Here is a 25,764-nt window from a genome sequence, read left to right as displayed (position 1 = left end):
TAGTACTGTGCTATGCACTGGAGATACTGTATCTCACTCAAAGTGAGAATGCTATAAACCTTAGCCTGAAAGGGCCAGGGTCTCCCATTGGAATGTGGGCCATCTCCAGCCCTCCTGATGAATGTCAGGCTACTGGATCCAGATAGCTAAGGAGAAGAAAGTGAGGTTGGTGACCTTGCACAGCATTCCCTCACTCAAATTAAAGTCCAGCTGCAAATCATGTCATCATCTTGATGTCATGGCCCTTTTCAAGAATGAAGGACAAGAACACAAAACGCATTGCAGATATAAACGAAAGAAAGGTTCTGCCCTCAAAGAGCTTACAATTAGTAGTATGGGTGCATGGTCATGTCCAAACCAAGGCATGCAACTAGTAGAAAATGAAGAGTTGACTGGTCTATGAGCTCTCTTTAGATGGATAGTTTGGGAGGAGTTCTTTGTTCTGCCTTCCAGCCTTCCAATAAGCGGCACGTATGTGACTGAGAATACTAAAGAAGTATGAGTACAAACGCTGATATAATTTCATAGGATGATGAGTTTAATGGTGAGCATTATGGAAGCATGATGATGATGGAGTCCAAGTCCAAAAAGTGCTATTGGTAAGAAATAAGAAAATAGTAGACCTGTGATCCCCCATTAACTGTAGGTTTTTTGGAAGAGTTCCTTATCTACCTTCCAGTCATTCAATTAAAAGGACAGAAGGGACTGAGGGGAATAAAGAGGTGAAAACATAACATCTGCTTGTATTTTGTTTGGAAAACTGCTTTGTGGAATGTATCTTTGCTGCTCCAAAGATTCTCTATTGCCCCCTCTTAATCTATTTTGCAAGGACAATTTTCCCCCTGGGAGTTTCTCAGATAAAGTTCACATTTGTCAATGATTGTAAATACAAAATACAAATAAAAGTGTGTGTGTGTGTGTGCATATATATGTATATATATATATATATATATATACATATATATATAATATATATATATACACATACATACGTATGTATGTATTTTTAAAACGAGTAACCTAACCAGACCCAAAATCAATCCAGAGTGAAGTTTATTTCTTCTACAATATTCACTGTAATAATAGTAATCCTTCTCTGCTCTGGTTCTTGATGTTTTGCTCATTTAAATATATCTATGTATACAAAGGTTTAATTGACCCATTTTCATCTATTTTGTTCTTTTCACATGTTTCATCCTTCTATATCCCTACTCCTATTCAATCTACCAAATGTCAGAGATACCTATTAAATTGAACTTACCTCCTTTAGTTAGGCTCCATAATTTCCATTGTTTCTTATCCATACTTTATGTATTTGTGCACAATCATCTGAAACCTCTGGTTTTTATCATTGATGCCTTCTTGGATATCACCTTGTGCGAATCACAGGTGCTCTCTGATGATACTGTATTAGCTCTCTTGCTAACATTTACCAGTTCATCTCTATGGTATATGGCTTGCAGATACATACAAGCATTTTCTTCTTTTCCTCCCTTTTTAGATTTAAGGTTTCCTGATCTAACTCACAAATCTGATTTTAAATAAATCCTATCTACCTACCCATTTTTTTTTTAACATTCCCCCTAATTGGGTACATACAGAGTACAGTCTGGGAATAAGATGATCGTACATTTAGAGCTAGCATCTTCAAGAACAATGAGTTCAATCACCTCATTTTACAAAAAAGGAAACTAGGGCTGAGAAAGGTTAAATGACTTCTCCAGAGTCACATGGTTAATAAGTGTCTGAGGCAGGGTTTAAACTCAAATCTTTCTGACTCTCACCCCCATCTCTCTATCCATTTAGTCACCTAACTCTCTCTCTCTCTCTCCCCCTCCCTCCCTCTCCCCTTGTCTTTCTCTGTATATATAATATATATATACATATATGTACGTGTATATATACATATGTATGTGTGTGTGTGTATAATGTGGACATTATCTCTGACCACAAGCTTATTTTCCCTTTGTCTCAAGATATCATCCAAAAATTAAAATGCTTTGAATCAATACAAATATTTTATGATACAATAATTGACCAAAAACTAAAATGGTAATGGAAATACTGTTATTGGAATAACAGTGAATCTAAAAAATATTTTCACTTACAAAATCATTGAGTTTAAAAAAACATCTATTTTTAACAATTATCTTTGAAAAGCCCAGAAGCAGCTTAAACAGTAATAATTTTGATTCATATGGCACATTTAAAAGGAGTTTTATACATTATTTCATTAGATCCAATCCTGGGAGGCATATTGTGCAAGTGTTATTGCCATTAATGGATGGGGATGACTCAAAGAATAGTAAACAGCAAGGTCAGGGCATCACGTTTGAACTTCAAACTTCAAATCCAAAGCTCTTCCCATTATACCACAATCTCTCCTCCCCTGATCCCTAAGGAAACAGAAAAATACGTTAAATATTTAATTCCATTCCCATTCTTACCCACTTTAAAAAGATCCTTTTCTAGGTGGAAAACAACCTATAATCTCATTTTTTAGTGATTTCTATTCCAAAGAATCTAAAGAATGAAACCAACTTTTAATTCCTTTAATGGGAGCCAAACTTGGGAAAGTTAATTTCTGTAGACAAAATTTGTGGTTAGTCTCCATAATAACAGCTCATATTTATAAGGGGCTGTAATGCTTAAAACCATTTTCCTCAAAATAACTCTCTGAGGTAGGCAAGTAATTTTATTTTGCAAATTACTTATCTGAGGCTCAGTAACATGAAATTACTTAAGATTACACAGCTAGCAAGTTTTCAGCCAAAAGTTGAACCTCAGTCCTTGGTGAACCAAATTCACTTTATACTATCCTCTATCATAGTTTACCTTGCTCCCTTGTCCTATGGCCAATCATATATTGTCAAACTCAGAATTAATACCACAATCCAATGCCTTTATTCTGATGTTAATACTGCTGATGATAGCTGGAGGAAATCACATAACTTTGTGGACTGGACCCAATACAAAATTGTTGTCTGATCTCAAAAGGGCCCTCCCTGCATCAAGACAAACTTTCAATTTTCACTGATTAATTCTCTCCCCTACTCTTCACAGAGGCTGTTGAAACTTCCTTTCCTTTGTCCAAGTCTCCCATTGTATACCCTGAACTTTGACCCTCAAAGTTAGGGACCTCAATTTATACTTTATGGGCAAAAAATAAGATCAATCTTTTTTTTAGGATCTTCTTTAAACCTAGGAGATGATTCTGGGAAGACAGTGGAATAGGTAAGAAAATGTCAAGCCTTCAAGATTTTCCTCCACATAAGAGATAAAATGACACCTCTGAGAAGTGAAGATAAATAAGAGTAGGGACAGAACAGGGGTCCTGTTGGGACAATCAGAAAAGACCTAAAGAAAAATGCCAGGACTAGAATTCCTCTCCCTGAAGAGTAAACACCTCCAGGCTAGGGTCTGCTTTAACTACAAGATGCAAGCTATTTAAACAACAAAGGGAAAGCCCTAGGGTTAGCTGGGTTGGGAGGCTGCCACAGGAACTTTTACCCCCAGGGACAATGAGGGGAGTTGGGCATCTGGGCCCAGGAAAATCAAGGGAACCTCCTCTGACAAGGAGCACCAGACCAAAATGTGCAGCAGAGATTGGCAGGGGCAAGAAGCAACCAGCACATGCCTGCCTGAAGATTGCAGAAGTAGTGGGGTCGGGGCAAGATGTCATTGACTGTGGGCACTTACAGGAGGTGGGAAGTCTTGGTTTGAATTCAAGGTCAGAGGGGAGAACTGAAGAGAAACGGTGGCCAGAGGCACCATCCCCCATACCCCAGGACTAGAGGTGATTATAAAGACTAAATTATCACCAAAAAATGCATAGAGAAAGGAGAAAGAATCCAGCCATAGAGCGCTAGATAGAGATACAGAAGGAAAGAATCCCTCTTCGACCTAATAGAGTAATGTCCAATGGTCACCTGCCCAAAAAGAATTCATTCAACAACTTTAAAAAGACTTTAAAAATCAAATGAGAGAGACTGAGGAAAAATTGAAAAGAAAAATAAGAATAAAACAAGAAGATTATGACAAGAAAATCAACGAATTAGAAAAGAAGATCCAGAATTTTAAGGAAGAAAACGATTCCTTCAAAATCATAATTGGGCAAGGGAAAGTCAGCAAAGTCGTAAGAGATGAAGAAATAAAAGAAAAACAATATAAAGAATAAAAAAAATAGAAGAGAATGTGAAACAGAAAAAGAACAGACCTAGAGAACAGATCAAGAAGAGAAAACTTAAGAATAATTGAACTACCTAAAAGCTCTGCTCAAAAAAGGAATCTTGATACAATAATACAAGAAATAATTAAAGAAAATTGTCCTAAAACATTGGAACAAGAGAGGAAAGTAGAAATAGAAAAAAATCTACCTATCACCACCTGAAATAGATCCTACAAGGAAAACTCACAGGAATATTATAATTAAGTTCTGAAAGCCCCAAATAAAGGACAAAATATTATGAGCAACAAGAAAAAAATAATTCACATATGATGGTGCCACAATTAGAGTCAAACAAGACCTAGTGTTGGAGATACTAAAAGCTCCTAGGTCTGGGAACACTATATATCAAAGAGCAAAAGAACTGAGCTTCTGGCTGAAAATATCACATTCAGCAAGCTAAGCATAATTTTGAATGGGGAAAAAATGGACATTTGATCAACTGTCAAGACTTTCAGGACTGTCTGATTTGACATATAAGAGCCAAGAGAAATATAAGATACATACCAATGACCAATTACAAGGGACTCCATAAGGATAAAATGTTTACCTTTTATGTATGGAAAATGTAAAACCTATATCTAAGATTGTTATAAGTAAGTAGGTAGCTTATAAGAATGATTGGGGTAGATCTGAATATGATATGACTTTAAAAAGTAAAACCATTCAGGAACAACTAAAAGAGTATTATCCTATACAAATGAGGTACAAGAGGAAGAACAAATACAGAGGAATGAGATGAGGGAGAGGAGCTGTTAGACCTGGAAACTTACTTTCATCAGGAATGCGTTTAAGAGGGGGAAATATATACACATGTAGAAGAGGGTAAAAGTCTCCTAAATTTAAAAAAGAAATAAAACTCTAAGGAGATGGGGGGGGGGGGCAGAGGATAAAGAAGGACTCTATAGAGGGGAGGGTAAGGGAATAGGTTAAAAGGGGGTATAAAAAGTTGTTTAGATTTAGAGGAATTGAAGGATAAGGGATGGAGCTTTAGAGGGGAGGTAGACAGAATAGGTCAAAGGAGTGTACAAAAGGGTGTTTAGATTTAGGGGAATGGGAGGGAAAGGAAGGGATTGCTGGAGTCAGGGTAGGGTAGGTTAAGTAATAGAAGGGCAAGGAAGCAGATAGAAGAAAGGTAGAGCAATTAGGAGAAATAGGAAAATAGAGATATGCACAAACATAAAAATAAGATTAGGGATAGAATCTCTTAGGGAAAGTATATGTTTATATTTATGTGTATATCAATACCTACATATAAATACATCCATACTCAATTATAACCCTGGGGTGGTGGGTAGGGGGGAGGAAGGGGGAAAAAGCCAAAACAAAAAGTGTACAACAGAGGACAAAAGGAAAACCAACAAAGAAGGAAAGAAAAGATGCACACCTTAACACACAGTATTTAATATATAGGCTTTCTTGAAATGATAAGTTATTGTTATATATTTTGAATTCTCTCCAATGTTCTGCTTTGCACATGACATTTTTTCTTTTCTCGTTTTATCTTCTTTTCTCATTTTATATTTCTTTTTCTTTTATTATTATTATGTATTTAAGTTTTAGTATTTGTCTAAAATTTTTAAAAAAACATTTTTCAGAAAGGAAAATAAATCTTTCTTAAACCTCCTCTTCATCTCAATGCACTCAGACAACTTCCTCCACTATCTGCTTCTTCATTCTGGTCTTAGAGGAAGATATTCCCCCCCCATCACTCTGTGAAAGGAAACTCATGTAAAAGACCCTTTGATCCTAATCACTTCCAATTTATCTAACAAATTTAACCTTCTATCATCTCCATGCCCTCTGGTATCTTTGATCTCTCTCCATCTATTTGTTCCTTCTCTGCTGTCTACAAACATGCTCAAGACTCTCACATCCTTAAAAGACCCTCACCTCTTGCACAGCCAGTAAGTGTTTGAGGCCAGATTTGAACTCAGGTGCTTCTGACTTTTTCCAGTGTCACCTAGCTACTGGTTTAACCACGAAGAGAAGGAAATTGGATGATATTCTAGTGGGGGTAGTTGGATCAAGTGAGAGTCTTTTAAGGATATGAGAGTCTTGAGCATGTTTGTCTCAGTTTTCCTATCTGTAAAGTGATATGGAAAAGGAAATGGCAGACCATTCCAGGATCTTTGCCAAAATACTCTAAATAGAGTCATGAAGAGTCAGACATGACTAACAAAACAACATTAATAATGGTTACACCCTTTGAGGAAACTATCTTTTTCAATACAATTTCTCTCATTTCAAATCTTCTGAATTTTCTGAAATTTGGCTTCTGAACTAATCATTCAAATCTACTCCAAAATTACCAGTAATCTCTTCATTACCAAATCAATGATCTTTTCTCAAACCTGATCCTCCTTGGCCTTTCTGAAGAATTTGACTCTGTAATTAATCTTCTCCTATATACTTTCTAGTTTTTATTATAAATGTTCTCCTAGCTATCAGACCCCTTTGTCAATCTCTTTATCCAGTTTTCCATCTAACTAATGCTCTCTAACTCTGGGTGGCCTCCAAGGCTCCATTCTGTTCTTCTTTGCTTTTTGTTTATTAATAACTACCTCAACTGTTGATCTCATCAGCTCCGATGGTTCAGTTGTCATCTCTATACCGAAGATTCCCAGATAATTATTTGTCCAGTTATTCATCCAATAGCCAACCCTAATATCTCTCCGAAAATAAAGTCAAATATTTCCAACTGCTTCTTGGACATCTTGTACTAAATGTTGTGTAGGTATCTCAAACTAGTCATATCTAAAAGAAGACATTATCTTTTCCACAACATACTTACTCCTTATGAATTTTCCTATTCCAAGTCGAGGCATCATCATCCTTCTATTTAGCCAGGCTCACAACATTGATCTTACCTCAATTCTTAGCCTCACATATACAATTCATTGCCACATCTTATTATGCCCATTGTTGTCTTATACCCCCTTCTTTCCACTTGTTTGGCTAGAAGAGCTTTTAAGTTGCCTACAAAACTCAACGTCTACAGAGCCATTGTGCTGACCTCATTGTTGTAAGCCTGTCATAACTGGACAGTATATCAGCATCATGCTATAAAACTTAAACTGCTTCTATTTGCAAAATAAGGTACAGGATACAGTGGTCCTTTCTCAAGCTGAATTGTCAAGCATTTAAACTCCACTGCAGAAAGTACAACTTCGATGAGCTGGCCACGTTGTTTGCACGTCCAACGTACATTGACTTAAAAGATTCTTTTACAGAGAACTCACACAAAGTAAACACTTACACAGAGGTCAGAAGAAGCAGTACAAGGACATTCTCAAAGTCTCACTGAATAACTTTGGAATCAGTTTTGAGACACTGAAGACACTGGCACAAGACCATCCAGCATTGCATGCCTGCATCAAAGAAGGTGTTGTACTCTGTGGGAAAAAAAAAAAAAAGCAAAATTGCAGTAGCACAAAACTAAGTGTGAGATGTGTAAATTTAGAGATATGTCCACTCCAAACATTCATATGGAATATTTGTGCCCAACCTGTGGCAGAGCCTTCCAAGTTCATATTGATCTGACCAGGCACAGTCAGATGCACTATACTTTGACTCCAACATAATCATGTTATGTGGGTCTTCTTTGAGCATGAAGGACAATGAGTGTGGCTACTATATAGCCAGAACCCTAGTTCTGGCCCTCTTTTCTTACCTGAACTATAGCAATAGCTTTCTAACTGGTCTCTCCTTGCTTACCCTTTTCCCCACTCCAATCCATCTTCCACTTGGCCACCAAGATGAGCTTTCTTAAGCATAGAAAACTCTAGACTTTGAACTGACCATATCATTCCCCTGAGCTCCAGTGGCTTTCTGTTAACCTCCAGAAACAAATATAAAGTCTTTTGGCATTTAAGGTCCTTCCTAATTTTCTAGATGCCTTACATTTTATTTCCCTTCACATCCTCTACAGTCCAGCAAGGTTGGCCTACTTGCAGTTCCTCAAACACGTCATTTTGTCTTCTTATCTCTGTAACTTTGCACTGGCTGTTCGTATGTCTGAAACAATCTTCCTTCTAATGTCAAATTCATAGTTTTCTAGGTTTCTTTCAAAATGCAGCTCAAATTCTACATTCATCAATGGTTTCCTGATCCTTCCAGCTACTAATATCTCCCCATTCAGAATACCTTAATCTACATATCTATTTATGTATATGTGTCATATATGTGTACATGTCTATATAATGTATATTTATGAGAATGATAAACACAAGCAATGAGGACATATTTCATGAAATTTTGAAATGAGACAAGTATTTACAAGAGTAGATTGTATCTAGTCATACAATTGATTTTAAAAAAAGAAAGAAATCAATGTCCCTATGTTTACTTTTTTTAATATAAAAACAATCAAAATGACTTAATTCTGTGGATGAAAATTGTCTTAAAAGTATCTGAAACAAGGTGTTTTATGTATATATAAGATGTATCTATATGTATACAAAAATTTATCTAGAAATATATATTATGTACTCATTATTTACCTATTGCCTTTCACCATTTGAATTTAAGATACTTGAGGACAGGAACTTTTTTGTTATTCTTTTTTATCCCCAGTGTTTAGCACCATAGTTGGCCCAAAACAAGCGTGTAAATTGACCTGACTATTCTAGGTTTTCTAATACTATCTGGTGTTCTTTAAGTTCCATAACACTGATTCTCTTCCAAATATTCTGAGGTACATATTTCATGTTGGTCTGACAGAAAAATTTTACTCACTACATATATAGTTAAAAAACAATTTTTATTATGAAAATAAAATGAAATTTCATTCTCCTCTAAAAGGCATAACCATAGAGTGGTTAAGGCTTTCTTGTAAGAATGTGTCACAGCTTCTCCTTGGAGAAGCTAATAAAGGATTTGCAGAGCTAGTTTTGTCACAAGTCCCAAGGCAACCAGATATATCATTTCTATTCCAAATGTCATGGGAAATTTGGTCATTTTTTAATAAAATATTTGTGACAACTAAAAAGATAATTTTAAAAATAATTATATCAATGTCTGTTTTAGTGAGTGAAGAAAAAGAGGAAGTCTATGTAGAACTTGATAAGATTTCCCAAAATTATATCAACATGTACTTAATAATTTGTCACTTCATTGCAAATATACACATAGCAAGTGCAACAAAAATATGTTGAAAAAATGTGGTAAAATACATGAGAGCACAGCAATTTATAACTTCCAAAGAAGCCTCATTTTTTTTATACCAGGACTTTATTCCCCTAATAAAAAAGTCAACAAGTATTGGATGTAGATAATGCAAAGCAATATCACAGAAAAATTAAAATGGTTGTATTTATCAGGCAAGAAATAACTAGTTACTAAAACGAGACTCATTTCAGCATCAGCTACGTACACAAGGCAAACCCCACAAATAAAATAAATATCAATCTAGAAGACAAAATTTAAAAGATATGGCATACAACTGAGGTCACTCCAATTTACATATGAGGAAACTAAAACACAGAGAGATAAGGAGACTTGTTCAAAGTCATAGAATGAGTTTGTGGCAGAGCCAAGACTAGAGCAAAGACTCTCTCGATTCCCAGTCCAATCTTTATTGAACTATGCCAATGGATTTTGGTAGGATTAGGTGGAATTTGAACTGGTCCTCAAAAATGCTTTATTTTTCATTTTGGAGAGGATTTACATAGATTGTCTACTGAGTTCCAACACAACAAAAGTGGCTAGGTTTAAACAATCTACTGATGTCCCTAAATTGAAAATATGTAAAAGAGCAGACATCCATACAAACTTTCACAACATGCTAAAATTATTTAATGAATATAAGTTAATTACCGTAAGGAGGAGATCAAAAAAAGCCTAGAAAGGGCCCCAGCCAATAAACACTTGAATTCTTTGCCAAATGGAAGGATATGACAGCCAAAAGCAATGCAAGTTTAGAAAATAAATCCATTTGCTAAATCTAATAGAGGAGCAGAATGAGAAAATTATGAGCAGTTCTATTTGTTCTAATAAAACAAAGAGAACCAGTAGAAGCAAATATACATTGTAAAAAGTTTAGTAAGATATCCAACATTAAATATTAGTAATGAAACTGGAAGGAAATAAAAAGATAAAAATGGAAAAGATATATAAATATTTTTTTTTATAATAAATTCTTTTCTCCAGGATTTACATTGGAACTATCATGTTTGAAATGGAACTAAATGGGGGCAGGGGGAAGATGGACGTCACAGGACATACATAAAGTGGGAAAATGCTATATGATAAACAATTCACTGAATTCTTAAGATGTCTGAAAAAAATGAAAATATACGCAGAAAAAAAAATTTGGTACCTTAATACTTTAAAGGGGATGGGGCTAGCAAGAACATCAGCAATATCAGTGTGAGTGTGTGTGTGTGTGTGTGTGTGTGTGCGCATACATATATATATACACACTTATTTTTTCCATCTCTACAAAAATTTTTTATAGATAAACCATGTAAAGAGGACATATTTCATGAAGGGTAGGTTTTTGCAAGAGTAGACCATATCTTTAGTCTTACAGTTGACTGAAGGGAGCAAAAAAAAAAAAAAAATGAAGGTCTCTATGTGGTGATTGTTTAATTGTAAAAACAATCAAAGACATTCTGTGGAGGAAAAATTTATCCTACAAGTATCTAAAACAAGATACCTTTCATGAATATATCAAACTCCCATATCCCTTGAAAGATATAACAGCAATTATGTTTTATAATCCTCTGATTATTGATATCAAATGATGAATAAAACAGAAGATGTAGGCTTTGTCAAAAGTGTTTGCTACTGCCATGAAAGATATTCGGCATAGACTCAGAATGGGATAGAGTTTCCTATGTATTTTGAGGTCTTCCACATAGATCCTATTCATGGAAGGCATTCATTTCAATCCTCTGAGATAAAAACTCAAAGAAGTTTAGTCTAGCTATCCACACTGGAAAATCATAGTGGATGAAAAATGCCTACTCTACAGACTATAATAAGCAAATGAATGAGCAATTCATGAAACTGAATTCATATATCTTATGTAGTCAATGAAATGAGCAATAAACTGGTGCCAGTGTTGAACAGAATACACAGAAATTAGCTGCTTTTCAGATATTATGCTGTGCTTTGGATGACTTTATATTTCTTCTAAAAATAGAGACCAGTCTTTTTTCCAAGTGCAGTATTGTTTACTAAAAACTATTTTTAAAGAGCAAAACCATGCATTACATGAAAATGGCACGTGACACAAAATCTGAAGCCACATTTAAAAGTGTGCATTTGTGTTTTGTGTTTTTCAGAGGACCTTAGAGATCATCTAGTTTAACCTCTTTATTTAAAAATGAGAAATACTGAGGACCAGAGAGATGAAGAGTTGATTCTAATAAAAGATCTCCAGATGTCAAACAAGAGCAATCTGAGATTGGGACTCTTGCTATCCTGGGTTCCTCCTATCAGTGGTTCATTAGGTATGGAAAGTCAGTCCTATCACTTGTTCACATGCATTTCCCTTCTCTCTAAAGGGCTGTCTCTGAACATAGACTTAAGAGTTGTTCAGAAAAGATGTGATCTGTTTACATACTGCTCATGTTCTAAAAAGGCAGAAAACCTTCGTGCCTTGGAGAGTACTTACTTCTACATATTTCAATGGATCTCTGATCTCATTGATGTGAGTAAACCCTTCAAAAAAGACCACCTATCCCTACCTGTCTCCTTATCCTATTATTTTTGTTCATATTCTCCTATAAATATTCCACAGGGGATCTGTTCAATGTTTTGGTAATCTGCCTTGAGCTCTCTTATCAATGGAGAACATGGGATGCTCATGAATTACCAATCATCACCACATGACAGATCCATCTAAATCATCCGACATGCTTGCTCCTACTTCTCTTAATTCTTAGTTGACAGTGTGTTACAACCTATGTACATTAATACCAGAAGGCACTATAGCTAAAAAGATGGGCTGTTGCTCCAAGAACAAACTTAAAATTCTCTGGTTTCTCTTAATTTTTAATATCTTTCACTTTTCATTTTAAAAAGCAAAACAAAACTCATAATCCTCCACCTCTTCTGAACTTTTCTGTACAGTTGCAGACCACCATTCTGCCAGCAACCCAGAATTTGCAATTGCAGTGTCATCCTTGACTCTTTTCTCGTCGTATCTAGTCAATTGTTAGATCTTGCAATTTCTTCTCCCACATCTTTCATGAACGTTCTCTTCTCTTCACTCACACAACCACCACCCTGGTAGAGGCACTCATCATCTCTTGCCTTCTAATTGGTCTCCCTACTTTTAGTCTTTTCCAACTCTAATCCATCTTCAATCTAGATTCCAAAGTGATTTTCCTGAAGCATTAAGTGCACCAATTTCAATGGTATCCCCTACCTCCCTGCTCATCAAACTCCAGTATCTGAGCTCAGATATTGTCACGCTTGGTATTTAGAACTCTTCTCACCTTTGCAGTCTTTCTACATTCCACTCCTCCTCACACACTTGTACAACCCAATTGCTATTCCTTGCACATAAAACTCCCTTTCCCTTATCTCCATGCCTTGCATTGGCTTCCCACACCAGCAACATTCTCCCATCTTACTTCCAATTCTTACAACCATTGGCTTCCTTCCTCAGCTCAAGTGGCTCCTATTCTAGAAGGCCCTTGCTGACCTCCCCACCCCCACCCCTGTTGCCACTCCTCTGCTTCTAATTTCTCTTATGTGCTATGACTTAAATGTTGTTTTCCCCATTAGAATGTAGGCTTCTGGAAGATGGGTTGTTTTTGCTTTTTCTCTGTATCCTTAGGGATTATTACCTCAGTGCCTGGCAAATGTGTATGTTTTTTTTTTTTAATTTATTTATTTTTAGATTTCGACATTCATTTCCACAAAATTTTGAGTCCCAATTTCTCTCCCCATCTCTCCCCTCCCCCATGCCCATAATACCTTGTATTCTGATTACCCCTTCCCTCAATGTACCCTCCCCTTCTATCACACCCCACCCTTCCCTTATCCCCATCTTCTCTCTTTTCTTGTGGGGCAAGAGAAATTTCTATACCCCATTACCTGTGTTTTTTATTTCCCAATTATATGCAATAATAATTCTCAACACTCATTTCTAATACTTTGAATCCCAACTTCTCTCCTTCCCTCCCTCCTTACCCATCCCCACTGAGAGGGCAGCTATATATGTGTCGTTTAGCAAAAGACTTCCATAATAATTATGTTGTGTAATATTAACTATATTGCCCTCTATCCTACCCTGTCCCACCCCCTTTTTTAATTCTCTCATTTGACCTTGTCCCTTCCCAAGTGTTTTCTTCTAGTTACTCCGTTCTCCCATTTGCCTTCCCTTCCATCATCCCTTCACCCCACTTGTCCCCTCCTCCCCTATTTTCCTATAGCGTAAGATAGATTTTCATACCAAGTTTAGTTAGCATGTTATTCCCTCCTTGAGCCATGTGAAGAAAGTAAGCTTCACTTTTCTCCTCTTATTTTCTCCCTTTTCATACTCCATTGAAAAAGATTTTTCTTATCTCTTTTATGAGTTATAGCCTATCCCATTCCATTTCTCCCTTTCTCCTCCCAATATTTTCCTCTCTCATACCTTAATTTTATATTATTTTTAATGGATATCATCTCTTCTGATTCAACTCAACTCAACCTGTAGTGTGTGTGTGTGTGTGTATAATCCCTCCACCTACCCAAATACTGAGAAAAGTCTCAAGAGTTACAAACATTATCTTTCTGTGTAGGAATGTAAACAGTTCAGCTTTAGAAAATCTTTTATGATTTTTCTTTCCTTTTTACCTTTTTATGCTTCTCTTGATTCTTATGTTTGAAAGTTAAATTTTCTATTCAGTTCTGGTCTTTTTATTGTGAATGCTTGAAAGTCCTCTATATCATTGAATGATCATTTTTTCCCTTGAAGTATTATACTCAGTTTTGCTGGGCAAGTGATTCTTGGCTTTAATCCCAGTTCCTTTGACTTCTACAGTATCCTATTCCAAACCCTATGGATCCCTTAATGTAGGAGCTGCCAGATCCTGTGTTATCCTGATTGTATTTCCACAATACTCTAATTATTTCTTTCTAGCTGCTCGCAATATCTTCTCCTTGACCTGGGAACTCTGAAATTTGGCCACAATATTCCTAGGAGTTTCTTTCTTCAGGTCTCCTTCAGGAGGTGATCTGTGGATTCTTTCAATATTTATTTTGCCCTCTGGTTCTAGAATATCAGGGCAGTTTTCCTTGATAATTTCATGGAAGATAATGTCTAGGCTCTTTTTTTGAGCATAGCTTTCAGGTAGTCCCATAATTTTTAAATTGTCTCTTCTGGATCTATTTTCCAGGTCAGTTCTTTTTCCTATGAGATGTTTCACATTATCTTCTATTTTTTTCAAACTTTTAATCTTGTTTTCTAGCTTTGTTTTCTAACTGCTTGGTTTATCTCATAATCATTAGCTTCCCTGAACTCAGTTCTCTCTTTTAAAGAACTATTTTGTTCAGTGAGCTTTTGACCCTTGTTTTCCATCTGGCTAATTCTGCTTTTTAAAGCCTCCTTCTCCTCACTGTCTTTTTGAACCTCTTTTTCCAATTGAGTTAGCCTCTTTTAAAGGTGTTATCTTCCTCAGCATTTTTTTGGTTCTCCTTTAGCAGGCTGCTGACACACTTTTCAAGCTCTTCTATGTCCTAAGCCCATTTCATATTCATTTTGGGGGTGCTGGATGCAGAGGTCTTGACTTCCTCTGACATTATGCCTTGTTCTTCCTCATTCAAAAGGATGGAAGGAGATACTTGTTCACCAAGAAAGTAACCTTCTCTGGTCTTATTTTTTTCCCCTTTTTTGGGTATTTTCCCAGCCAGTTACTTGAATTCTGAATCCTTTATCAAGAAGAGGATCCTAGTGCTTCTCCTCTCCCCAGTATAAGACTGAGATTCAAATCAGCTGCACAGTTCTCCTGGGACTTTGGGTGGGAACAGGGCTGTCACTGAGGGCTGAGGTTCAGATCAACTGCTCAGTTTTGCCAGAGGCTTTAAGCTGAACTGCCTGGACAACGAACCCAGGTTGCTTCCTCAGCCACCATAGCTGCCTGCCTCCTGCTGCTGCCACCACCTGGGGCTAGCGCGGGGGGGGGGGGGGGGGGGGGGGGGGGGGGGGGGGGAACCCCATTCCCTCTCACCCAGCTGGGAAAGCCCTCCCACACTGACCTTTGGAGCTTTCTTTGTCATTTGTGGGTTGAGGAACCTAGGATCTCCCTTGCTGGTAATTCTGCCCCAGAAGTCTGTTCAGGTCCTGTTCCTCCCAGTGCTGCATGGCCAGAGCTGGGCTCTGCTCTGTTCAGTATCCCATGAGATAGACCTTTCCTGTGGGCCTTCCAGGTTACCTTTGGCTGGAAACCTCTTTCACTCTGTTGTTCTGTGGCTTCTGCTGCTCTAGAATTTGTTTAGAATCATTTTTTACAGTATTTTGTGGGGTGTGGGGGAAGTGTTAGAGTATATGCATCTTTCTACTCCACCATCTTGGCTCCACCCCCAAGACCAAAATATTTAAACAAAAATATTCTTCTAACGATGCTATGTGATCACAAGTTATGGAATTCAATAATCTTTTTATAAAACTAAATTTGAGTTCGTTCAAAAGGCAATCAAGAGAGACATAGCATGAATAGACTTAAGGACATCATCAGAGAGGTTTCAAACTAGAAGAGGTGAGCTAGTAATCTAAATGAAGGTGAGAGAGAAATTTTGGAGATCCATTGTGTTCCATGAGGTCTTCACATTATCAAGATAAAAAAAAGAAGGCTGCTATCATGTTGGTTGGACTCTCTGTGCAGATTTTATAAGAGTATTGGCTTGCACAAGACTTGCACAGGAAGGATTACTGTATCAGCAAGATGGCAGAAGAATTATTCTTAAAACTTATAGGGTTATATAAAAGGGGGGTAATCAAGTTGGCATCTATTACTTAGGTAATGGCATTTGAATGTAATGCAATATTTTATGCCGTAAGAAAAGATGAAAATCTAAAATTCTGCAAATCACAGGAAGATTTGTATATAAGCTAATAAAACATAAACAGAACCAGGAAAGATATCTAGATATATCTACAATGTAAATGAAAAGAATACTAAAACAGAGCCAACAACTATGTAATTGTGATTACCAATCTTGGCTTGAAAGAAGAGATAAGGATAGATGGAGGTTTGTGGAACAGAATGTGATATATCCTGTCACGTGTAGTAACTACATCAGGTGGTCTTGTTTAATCAATGTTTTGTTACAAAGGAAGATTCATTAAATGGGTACGTGTGGGAAACGGGATCTGTATCTTTGAAATGATTGTGATATAAAAGCAAAAGACAGAAATCAAACCTAAAAAGAAGGGGAGGGGAGGGGAAAATACATGCATATGTTGTAATCTACACTGTTGTAGAAATACATACATAAATGTCAGCATAGACTCAACAAAAAAATTGAGTTCTAAAATCCTCCCCAGTAGTAACATTATATTATCCATATTCTAATACTATGTTTTCTAATCCCCCTGAAAGCTCTAAAATTATGTTATTTCATGTCCTTTCAAATTCTGAATTTTTATTCTAAGATAACCTCTCTGGACTTCTATGTTAAAATGCATTTAAATATCAGTGTTCTAATATGAGATTTTCTAATTCCCCTGAAAGCTCTAAAATTCTCTTATCCCACACCCCTTCAAATTCTATGTTTTAAAATACTTTCTATAACCATCTCTGTTAAGATTCATGTGCATTTTAGAAAAATTCTCAGAAATCTAATTAATGCCCACTAATACTATTTATGTAACTTTTTGCTTAATGGTTTTTAATGCACTCTCCAACTACATGTATCAGTTCTCCTAGTATGATCAATTCTATTGGGGATAGGGGGAATGGAGAAAAGAGAAATCATTACCTGAGGACCAGACAATCCCTCTGCAGGAAAGTTACTGGCTGAAAACACTTTTGTTGTGTTGGAACTCGGGAGACAATCTATGTAAATCCACTCCAAAGTGAAAAACAAAGCGTTTTTGAGAACCAGTTCAAATTCCATCTAATCCTACCAAAATCCATTGGCATAGTTCAATAAAGATTGGTTTGGGAATTGAGAGAATCTTTGCTGTAGTCCTGGCTCTGCCACAAATTCATCCTATGACTTTGAACAAGTCTCCTTACCTTTCTGTGTTTCAGTTTTCTCATATGTAAAATTAGCTTGATTTAAACTAGAAAGTCACTGTGAATCCCTCTTACTCTTCTATTCTATCATACTATGAATATATTGAGTAATGCCATGCTAAGCTACAGTGCTTTACTTCTTGAAAGCTTAGTAATGTTTTCAAGGAGCTTAAAATCTAGTAAATCTAGCAATCTAGTAAAAAGCCGTAACATATAGATGCATACGTACATACATACACACATATACACACAGACACATGCATGTATATATTCACAAGACTATGTAACATACATACGCATACACATATACACATATTCTTAATGGCACATTGGACTTTGAGTCAAAAAGCCTCTGTTTAAGTCTAGATATTCCACTTAAATATCTATATTACTGGAGGCAAATTCCTTACGCCTCATGCTAGCTCATGTTTGTTTGCTCATGAGCAAAAAAGGGAATAAGAAGAGAAAATAACTTTGAGAGATGTTAGAACTCTGATCAACACAATAATAAATCACAAGTCCTAAAGAACGAAAATGAAACATACCACTCACTTCCTGAAAGGTGATGAACTTAAAATGCAAAAAGAAAAATCCATTTTAGAACATAGCTAATGTGAGAGTTTATTTTATCAGACTATGCAGATATGTATTAAGGGCACTCTTTTTCTTTTATAATTTGTCTACTGCAGGAAGGAGGAATGAAAAGGAAGAGGGGAGTGACAGATTAATAAATATTTTAAGAAGATTAAAAAGAAAATGTTTACAGCATTAAAAAACCATAAAAAGTTAAAATAAAAAATATACAGTTGAGGCAAGACTCATAATAATAGGGCTAATTCTCTAATTCACATGCTGGCTGTGAACAAAGTTCTTTATAAGCTGTAAAATATTGTAAAAAGGGAAGCTATTAGATGAGCTGTCCTCTTTTAGGGTCCTCTTAAATGTGAGATTCAGAGATTCTATCTTTATTTATGATAACAGGCTGACTAGTCAATTAAATTAAACAAGCCTTTATTAAGCACCTACTGTATACAAGGTATTCAGTAATTCTGCTCTGACCTTCATTTAGTCCCCTTCCCTAATAAGCTAAACAAAATTTCAATCTTTTATCTATGTGCTATTTGTAGCTTTCAGGCTTACTGCATTAAGATGTTGCAACATCACTTAATGTCTCTGGGTTTCAGTTTTTTCACGTAAATTTAAGGGTTCTACAAGATCAGAACTCTGGAACTGTTTTCCCCCTTTGCTGTGAACCTTTTCTCAAATGTGCTTAAATAAATAAAGTACACAGGAATATAATAATAGCACCTATTATGTGCCAGACACTGTGCAAACACTTTACAAATATCCCATTTGATCCTCACAATGACCCTGAGAGGGAGGTCTTATTTTTATCCCCATCTCACATATGAGGAAACTGAAGCAAACAGAGGTTAAGAGTGACTTGCCCAAACACAGACCACATTTGAACTTAAGCCTTCCTGACTCTACACCTGGTGCTCCATCCACTGCACCAATTACCTGCCACAGAGAAAACCAATTATATTGAAATAGAGTTATCAAAATAAAATTATTCACAAACTCCAGGGAAAGAACCCTTAGACTATATGTTCCCTGAGGTTTCTTCCCACTCTAGATCTATGATCCTGTCCTCCTAAAATCCTTTGTGCATTGGCCTTGCCTCAACTAATGTGCTTTTATTTTAAAGTTTTATCTTTTCTTTTTATCCTATAATTATTCCACTTTATCCTTTTAAAATATTTATGAAACTGTTACTTTCCTTTTTTCTTCTTCCCCTTCCAATTCAGCAAATTAAATAAGAAAAAGAGAGCCCTCAGTATAGCTAGTCTAGCAAAACAAAGTTGTTTTTCTCTTTAATGTTATCATTGTATAATTTGTTTTCCTAGTTCTGCTCACTTTGCTCTGCCATAGTTCACAAAGGTTTCTTCTGAAGTTGCCCATTTCATCATTTTTTAGAACACAATAATATTTCATTGCATTCATTTTCCATAATTTGTTTAGCCATTCTCTCAAAGGACACCACCTTGGTTTCAAATTTTGAACCACCATGAAAATAGATGCTATAAATATTTTTATACACATAGACCATTTTACACAACTTGACTAACAATGGACTAGTGTACTTGTTTTTATACACTTCCTCCAATATTTATCATTCTCCACTTTTATAATATTGACCAGTCTTACAGATGAGGAAATTGAGGCCTAGGGAGGAGAATATACATTTTTTCTATGGTTACTCACTGATTAAGGGGCAAAACCACAACTAAAGTGCAAGACATCTGACTCTAAATCTAGAATTTTTTCCAAGCCATTCCCTCCCTGTAGGACACACACACACACACACACACACACACACACACACACACACACTATTCCCAGACAAATCAAATTTCTATCTTACTCACTCCATGCTATCCTATCCCATTTCTAGTGTTCTGAGGAGGGCTAGGGGAAGGGGATGATGAAGGAGAAAATAAAAGAAACATCTTCCGTAGGGCTCAAAGACAGGTGTCACAAATGGCTTTTCATGATTTTACCCCACCATTCTATTTGACAGAGTTTTTAATTAAAACCAAACCACCTGAGATCTCTAGAAGATTCTGAGAGTTGCCATACCAAACAAGGTATGGGTTAACAGATTCTGCTAAACAAGCGAGAGGCCCCAGTTGCCTGCCTTCGGGGTAGAACCAAAAGCCCTGAAGAGGTGGGGAGGGGATTTGACTAGAGCATTTTACTAGATCCAGGTGAAGATAATTCCACTTAAAGGCCTGTGAAAGGTATATAAGTCTGAGACAAGGACACTCTCTTTTTAGCGGATGTTATGCTGTCTGAGAACATTTACCTCTAAGCTACTACTCTACAACTTAGTCTTTGAGCCTTTTAAATAAAATGTGGCGGCTTTCGACTTTGTTAAGTAGCTTCCCAGAACAAAACAAATTGAGAATGGGATTCTCCGCTTAGGATGATCTGTGATTGTGATTGTTCTAGCAGTTGTTTTGTCTTGGAGAATCCAGCATTTGTGGACTCTTTGCTTTTTATTAATCTGTTCTCCTGACTCTCCTTTTCTAAGTAGTCTTTCCAATACTTGATTCTGATTTCTCTCTGTTCTTAGAAAGTTCTGTTTGTTCTAACTTTCCCAAAGTTTTTCTCAGAAGGCAAAGCAGGACAAGGAAGGGGAGAGAGGTTAATGATCTGTAGAGACACATCGCTTGCCACCAGAGGAAATTAGACAAGAAAAGGATCTGCTCCCAAAGGGAACTAACTAGGCACTCTAAAATCTAGTCATCAGTTTTCCTAGAGGACTTAAGGAAGAAACTAAGAAATGACCCACAAAAGTAGATACTGTGGGTACACATACTAAAGAAAAACCACATGGCCTCTGTTTTATGTTTAGAGAGAAAAAAGTAGATGAGGGTCTCTGGCTGAAATCCAGGTTAAAGATGGTCAAGGGAAAAGATACGAACGTTTCTAAACTGTGTAAGCCTCTTTAATTCCTGAACTGCCTCAAATGCCTCCAAAAGCTTTTTACCTTACAGATGCAGATCTATGAATTGCTTTCCCCTAATTAATTAGGGACTGAACATGTATGGTGTCTTTTTGTTTTTGTTTTAACCTAGATGACAATCAACTGGTAAAACTTACCATTTTAGATCTATTTCTTTAACTAAAGATACCTAGGATAAAGGTGTCAGACACAGCAGGAGGGGCTATTCCAGCTAGCCACACTGAATGTGGCCTGAACCAGGTTAAAATGTAACTGGGAAATATTTAACGAACAAAGAAACTAGAACATAAATGACACCAAATGTGGTTTGCTAAGTCAATAGGGAGCCAGCATGTACAGTTCACTGGTCTCCATGGTTTGAGTTTGACACTTCTGGTTTAGAGGACCAAAAGAAGCCAGGGGACTTACCAGGATCACACAAACCAGTATGTGCCCAGAGGTGTTACTTGAACACTCAATTTGTTTGGGGGATTCCCTAGCTGTAAATGATACTGATTTTTCTTCACTAATCAGCACACTGAATTGCTGTTATGCTTCTAAGTTAGAGCAGGTGTTGCCAGACTGTCAGCTTTCTAGTGCCCATCGTATAGAAATGTTTTTTGTGGGTAAAAGGAAGTTATGTTCCCACCTAAAACTTAAGACAACATCTGCAGCTGGTTTGTATTGGGGCATCACTTTGTAACTAAGAATTAAGTGATATATTCCCTTTTTTCCCCTCCAGGGAAGGTGAAGATAAGTCTTAATTAAAACTTTCCCCTAGAGACTCTTAAGAGCATCGAAAAGAGTTGCCTAGTCCTGGAAGTCTAACCAGTGGCCCTTTATCAAAACAAACAAAAAAAAAAAACTAGAAGCAAGACTTTTACGATGTCCTTGCCAAAAAAAAAAAAAAGTTTCATGGGTAAAACCTCTTCTTTGCTAACCTCATGCCTTCTGGTAGCCCTATTGTAGGAAAGTGGCTAAGTCTTAAAGATGAAAGATTCATGTAAGTAAAACATTCCCTGTGGAGATGCCAAGATATAACGAAGAGGTTACTAATCATGGCAGAACAGCTGACTTTAGTATTTTAACTAAAAGTTGTTCAACTTAGGTAGACAAGAAGCTTCCTGCAACCCCATCCCCATATTAGGAAAAGCCATTTTGATTAAGAAAAGGTTCCTGAGCTGAACAGGAAAGGAAAACTAAGAATCCAAGGTTGAAGCTGAGGCAACAGATTCCAGCTTTACCAGGTATATCATGAAATTACTTGGTATAAACGAAACTGTAGGCACTTGTTTGGGGGATTGCCGTTTAGTCATCTAACTCTCAGCCCCATTAAATGTTTGAGAAGCTTTTGGAGTTTGGGGGCTTAGAGAACATACTGAGAAAGGGGTCGCTAGATTTACTTTCCTCTTCTGTCTAGGCTGATTGCTTCTCCAGGCCCCTGACCCTAGGATTTGCGCAGAATTTGCAAAACGACTTCTACTCTGTTCCTTCCCTGGGGAAAGCTGTGACTAACGATCTCTTCAGGTCTGTGCTGGGATACCTGTCTACCTCTTGATTCCTCTCTGGTGATCCTCCTTCCTACTCCTCCTGCTCAAAGCCTAGAAAGTTCTAGGAGAGAAGCTCCTGCCCCACAGATAGTAGCAGGAACTCTGAACACTTCAGAGAGGGTTGGGGTGCTGCCAAGCCAGTTTGGGCTCCAATAATCAGGGCTAGAAGGCCATATCTGGGCCCTGGTCTATTGAATAAGAAACTGTGACAGGAGCTGTCTCTCAGCTCCACAAGAATCTAAGCTTAGCTGAGTCTTTCTCAGAGCCTTGATAGCCACATCAGCAAACCTGCTTGCGCACCTACACTAATAGATGTGATCTGAGACCAGGATGACTTCCAACATTCAACTTAAGCCTTTTGCGACCATGGTAGGAGACAACCAACTCCAGGAGCAATTATACAAGAATGAAGACGGGCCTAGGTAAGCAACTTAGACCGACCACTGAGACAGACAAAACACCGGGACTGAGACAGGAAAGAAACTACTAGTACTAGCCACACCTCATTTAGACTAGAGAAGGAATCAGTTCAGTTGGTCTATCTGCCCTGTTCAAGAGGGAGAAAGAGGACAGACTGACTCTGAGGATTGGACGTCTAGGTGAATAAAATCTAAATACAGTGAAAGAAATAAGATATGGAGCAAAAAGTCTAGAAGAGTAAACCCAGGCAAGAATAACTATTAAGACTAGAGAAGGAAGAGTCTTAACTCTCAGGATTGCATGACTATAAGTTATGGTTTCTACTCCTGAATATTCCCTGACAACTTAGCACACATCTTTTATGCAATCTTGTTATTGGAGTAACTTCCCTCATCCATCTTTCGAAGAGTCTAGTAATGCTAAAAATACTTTTAGAACCTCCTAGGTGCCATTTTTCTGTTTGAAAATAGACAGTACTTCTATAGTGTTTCATGAATTTCATTTTTTATTAATACTGAAAAATTAGGTTGCTACTCTGAGTTATTTAAGCTGTATATTATGAAAATATACCAAGGACCAAAGTGTATATAAACATTCCTGAAAGTCCAGGACACACTGGAGTTACAAGTAAATTCAGAGTTGGGGGTGGGGAGAGAAAGACAAACACCCATGCTTACAGACTTCAATATGGCAAATGGATGATTCAAAGCTGCTGGATGAATAGAAACTTTTTCTTTCCTGGAGTCTTCGTAAGGCTTCCTTGTGATATGTAGCCCTTTGCTACATAACCTTTGTTTTAAAGGTTAGAATCTTGTATAGTTCTAAATCTGCCTCTTTCTCAGTGCCCGTAAAAATTGGGAGCCAAGAACAAACTAAACAAAATTAAATTATTTTCCCTGAATTTGAGGGAAATGGGGAGTAAAAAGGGGGGGGGGGATCCTATAGTGGGGGGGGGTATCCTTTAATACACTTTCCATTAAATCTTCCTTTCCCTTTCCCTTTCCCTTTCCCATACCTCACTGAGAATGAAATTAAAAAAAAAAAATTCAACATGCCATAGTGTAATGCAAAACAATTTCTACATAATATCCAAAACTTTCATTCTGGAGTTGAATCCTTCATCTACATCAGGAAGAGGGGGAAAAGGGGAGTAGCATGTTTCATTAGTGCTCTAGAATAATGGCTGATCATTACACAGATAAGAATTCGTGAGTATTTCAAAGTAATGCAACATCTTAATATAAACTTATTCTCATTCTATTCCTTTATCATGCATCAGTTCATACACCTCTTTCCAGGTTACTCTAAAACCACCCCCTTCATTGTTACAGTACAATTAGTGCTCCATCACATTTTTCTGTATCACAATGTTAGCATTAATTTGTAGATTGTGTCCTCCTGGAGGAATGTCTGGGTTAAGCTTTGTGTCCTCTTGGGGGTCCTGCTTTTGTTGATGCCTTCTTTGGGTATATGGAATGTTGAATTATTTCAGGACCTCAAGGAGAGCTCAGGCAGGACCTGCAAGTTTTCAGTGCTCTTAAAGTGATCTGATCATGGTGACATTTTGATGTTCCCCCTTCCCCAACACTAGAATCTTAATTCTCTAGGTTCCTGAGCTAGTTTTGGCAACAATATGTTAACTCAGCTTGGCTACTATCAGCCAGCTGGGAAGCACTCGGGTAGGTCCCTCTTAGTCTACAATTTCTGCCCCTGGTTCTTCTGCAGGTTTTTAGACTGAGATAGAAGCTTGGGACCTGAGTCAAACTCTTGATTCCTGAATAATACGGTCCTTTCTCTAGGTATTCTCCCTAGAGCCTGCCAACTGTTCCTTACCCACCAAATGTTGCCTCTAGGGTGGGCTCTTACCTATCTAACGTAGGCCTTGGTAGGAGGCAACCAAGATACCACTGTGTACTTGTTCCAAGTTCCTCAGGCTTACAACCCTAGGTTTCATTCTCTACTTCACACTCTCACCTACAATCTTTAATCTGTTGCCAAGACTTTGTCAATGTTTCAAAAGTGAAATCAAATATGATCACTTTGCTCTAACTTCCACCACTCTCGAGAACTTAGACAATTGCAACAGCCAATGGGTTAGGTGTGCCTTGCCCCCTCAAGTCTCTTCACTCCAATCTATCCTCAGCCATTAAAGTGATTTTTCTTTAAGGGCAGGTGTCTGTCACTACCCTACCCCCAAGCACAATATATTTTTTTTTGATTTAGCTCTCCATATTTTGAATAAGTGGTTTCTTATTTTTTGGCTCCAGGACCAAATACAAAATGCTGCTTGGCAAAGCCCCTTAACCTAGCCTCTGCCTCCTTTTCTAGTCTTTCTCATACCTTACTTCCTATCATGTACTCTTCAATCAAATGATACTGATGTCATTGTTTCATAGGCAAAGACACTCCATCTCTTAGCTCTACACACTTTCACAAAGACTCTTTCCTATCCCACTCCCCCCCACAATCCCAGGATGCTCCTCCTTCCTCTCTGCCTAACAATCCTCTCTGGCTTCCTTGAAGGTCAAATCTACGGGAACCCTGTCCCAGTTTTCTTAACTATAGTGCCTTTGATTATTTCCTATTTACCCTGTATATGCAGCTTTTTTAACGTCTGCCTAACGGCATATGAGGTTCCTTAAGAGCATCGACTGTCTCCTGCCTCTGTATCACACTTAGCACAGCACCTGGCACATCATAGGCACTCAACGTTTGATCTTCGTAAATGTATGAGTTTGGCTTTTTTTTCCAAAAGCTTAGATAATTCTAGGTAGATTGTATCTACTTTTCCCCATCAAAACAAGGAAGTTTGGCATGATGAGGTCATGCTGACTTGTCACAATTCTCCTTTATAAATATTCAGCAGTCATTTCTGTAATCCAT

At 37.2% G+C, this 25,764-nt stretch overlaps 1 long non-coding RNA gene across 2 annotated transcripts; it reads right to left on the bottom strand.

The window, feature by feature from the left end:
- Positions 1-1,999: 1,999 nt before the first annotated feature.
- On the bottom strand, positions 2,000-20,179 carry LOC140500414 (uncharacterized). Of its 2 annotated transcripts, XR_011965726.1 has the most exons (4): positions 19,833-20,163; positions 17,144-17,233; positions 7,485-7,620; positions 2,000-2,396 (listed from the first exon to the last, which is right to left on the bottom strand). It is a non-coding gene; the product is annotated as an uncharacterized lncRNA (long non-coding RNA). The 2 variants fall into 2 exon arrangements; XR_011965725.1 differs by lacking the exon at positions 17,144-17,233 and having other exon boundaries at positions 20,009-20,179.
- Between the last annotated feature and the right edge of the window lie 5,585 nt (positions 20,180-25,764).

Source organism: Notamacropus eugenii, chromosome 4 (assembly GCF_028372415.1).
Source record: "Notamacropus eugenii isolate mMacEug1 chromosome 4, mMacEug1.pri_v2, whole genome shotgun sequence".
NCBI classification, from domain to species: domain Eukaryota; kingdom Metazoa; phylum Chordata; class Mammalia; order Diprotodontia; family Macropodidae; genus Notamacropus; species Notamacropus eugenii.
The sequence above is the reverse complement of the archived record's forward strand: the minus strand, read 5'-3'. Positions and strand labels throughout refer to the sequence as shown.